Raw genomic sequence first — 2,841 nt, 5'->3', positions numbered from 1 at the left:
TGGGGGCGCGGGGGACGGGCGCGGGGAGCCGCGGGGACGGGGGGGGAAACCCCACCGGGGCCACCCCGCCCCGCGCGTGCCCCGCAGGCGCCGCGACTCACGCCCCGGCACTCAGTCGCCGGGACTCAGCCCTCCTACCTGGGGGGCGTGGGGGCGGCGGGCCCCGGGGGCGGGCACCCGGCTGATGGGCACTGGGGCGCCCCGCCCTCCCGCATCCCCCCTCCACATCCCGCCTGGTCCCGCCCAGTGGAGGGAGGAGCGGGCTGCGCGTGAGCGGTGCCTGTGAGGGTGGGAGAGGGTGTGGCGCGGAAGGTTGGAGTGTGCCTGAGTGTGCTGGTGAGCGAGTGTGAGCGTGAATGGGCAGGAGTTTGAGAGCGCACGTGTGCGGCTGCGTGTGAATAAATGACACGACTGGGTGAAGTGTGAGTGTGCACTAGAGTGCGTGTGAATGCACACGAGTTTGTGAGTGCAGATATGCGGCTGATTGAATATATGAAGTGACTGGGTGGGAAGTGTGAGTGTGCACGAGAGTGAGTGAATGTGCATGAGTTTGAGAGTGCAGATGTGTGGCTGAGTGTGAATCTGTGAAGCGGGTGTGGTGGGCAGTGAGTGTGTATGTGTGAGTGGAGGTGTGAGGCTGAGTGAGACCGTGTGATTGAGTGAGCAGGTGGGAGTGAATGTGTGTGAGAGCATCTGAAATGAAACGTGAATGTGGGAGTAGAGTATGTGTGTACTGTGGCTGGGGGGGCCAGGGTTTGTGGCTTCTCTGGGCCACAGTGACAGCACTGCACCCTTTTTTCTGGCTGGAAGGGGCCCTGCGGAGCTGCCCGGCTGGGCTTGGCTGTCCCATGAACCCTATGAAGCTGACAGACTTGTGAGCCCCATCTCACAGATGAAGAAATGCAGCTCGCACTTGGCCACCTGCCTGTGCCTGGCAGGGCCTGAACTTGTGGGCTCCAAAGTCCATGATCAAGCTGTCACTTTTGGGTCAACCCAGGGCCTCCCTCCCCCCAGCCTGCCTCCACTCTTGGATTTCTCAAAAGCCACAGTGGCGGGGCTGAGGGCTTGTGCTCCTTGTGGAGGCTGTAGCCAGAGGGCAGTCTCCCCTCCCCCCATACATACCCTGGTCCCTGGTGCTGGCTGCGTGCAGGGAGCAGGCCACACGGCTGGCACTGAGGACTAGGCCCAGAGCCACTTGCCTCCACCTCCATGTCCGCCCCAGGCGCCTGGGACTTGGAGGGCGCCTGCCTCCTCCCTCTGGCTCTATGAGGCCCCTCCTCGGCTGCGAGGCAGAAGGCCTCTTGGCCTGGGTGTTTGCTCATGAAATCGTGGCCCAGCCCAGGACTCTGGGGGACATTCACACCAAGGAGCAGCCTTGCCCAGGGTGAACCTGTGGACATTACTCAGCTTCAGAGTAACATCCTGACCCTCCTCCTTCATGGCTCAACCCCCTGACCCCCACCCCTGCTCTGTTTGCCCACGCTGCTTCTCACCTAGCTGGTGTTGGTCGGGTTTGTCACTGCGTCCCAGCATGTGGCTGCTCCATACATTTCTGCTGAAGAGCCAAGGCCCCTGGCAACCCCCTTGTGAGGGGCAGACCCCTGTCTGGGAGTCAGGAAACTCACCCACTCCAAGGCCTCCTCTGTCCAAGGGGCCCACTGAGCACTCACGGCTGTGCTGGGGGCAGGGGAGCCACAGTCCTGGATGGGAGGCCAGTCCCCCAGTGTTCCCCCCAGGTGGCTGGGCAGGAATTGCCCCTTCCTCGTGTGGGCCTGCTGGGATCCCTGCTCAGCCAGCCCGAAATACCCACTGCAGACCCTAGCTGGGCCTCCTGGCACACGCGCTCCCACAGGGTCTGCGGGAGGCTGGCTCAGGTTCTGGGCACCAGACGTCTTATCTGGGATGTGCAGGCTCTGCAGGAGCCCTCCTCCCATACTCCAGGGGGCCCTGGCTGAGGGGTTGGCACTTCAGTCTGTCAGCCATCTCGGGGGAATATTGGGGGATGGACCTGTCATCCGGGACTGTGGCTTCCCTGCCCCCAGCACAGCCGTTGAGTGCTCAGTGGGCCCTGACAGGCTGCCATTACAGGTAGAGTCCCAGGCTTGCCACTGCCCCCCCCCCCAGCAGCTCTGTGCCTAGTCTGTGACCTTCATCCGGGCCCTAGGAAAGCAGGGCTGTGTCTCCTCTGCTGAGAGCAGCATTGCCGTCCACCTGCCCCTACTCCTGAGTTCCCCTTCCCCGCAGTTCCGAGCCAGGAGCCCCCTCTGCAGAACTTCCTCCACTCCCTCCCACTTCCTTCCACTTCCCAAGAAGGGGACCAGGAGGGAGGTGGACACTCTAATCCCAGAAGGACAGCTGGTGGGCGACAGGCAGGTAAGCCTCAGCGCAGGGAGCTGGCCCCTGGGGAGGGCTCAGCCTGCCCACTCAGACCTAAGCCAGGTAGAGTGGATGCCACGGTCCCAGTAGGGAATTCCAGGGGCTGAGCAGCAGGGCAGGGTGCCCCGTGGAGGGTAGCAGGGCTACCCAGCCCCTCAGCAGTGGTGGGTGAATGGGGGGCTCCCTGGAGACATCCTGGGACTCAGGCTGCCCCTTTCCTTCACCCCCTTCTGTGTCAGCAGAGGTGAGGAAAGGCAGGTGGTGGGCAGAGCATGGCCGGGGCGGGGGGAATCAAATCAAGGACTGGGAGGCAGCTGTCTCCTAGACACCCCCCCATGGCTGTGGTGACATGGTTTTGTGTGTGTGCGTGTGTGTGTGTGTATGTGTGTGCACATGTGTGTGTCTGTGTACGAGGAGCTCAGGCGGAGGACGAGCTGGGGTGGGGCCTTGGCCTCAGCCGTCTGC

General features: G+C 63.3%; 1 long non-coding RNA gene across 1 annotated transcript in view; it reads right to left on the bottom strand.

Moving 5' to 3' along the window:
• Positions 1–1,665, bottom strand: part of LOC117796367 — a 5,238-nt gene extending 3,573 nt beyond the window's left edge. Inside the window, exon 1 of the long non-coding RNA XR_004620814.1 lies at positions 1,494–1,665. This is a non-coding gene — a long non-coding RNA (uncharacterized LOC117796367). The remainder of the gene's footprint in view (positions 1–1,493) is intronic.
• Between the last annotated feature and the right edge of the window lie 1,176 nt (positions 1,666–2,841).

The sequence above is a fragment of the Ailuropoda melanoleuca genome, chromosome 15 (genome assembly GCF_002007445.2).
Source record: "Ailuropoda melanoleuca isolate Jingjing chromosome 15, ASM200744v2, whole genome shotgun sequence".
Classification (NCBI taxonomy): Eukaryota; Metazoa; Chordata; class Mammalia; order Carnivora; family Ursidae; genus Ailuropoda; species Ailuropoda melanoleuca.
Note: the sequence above shows the minus strand (reverse complement) of the source record. Positions and strands in the feature narration are given on the sequence as shown.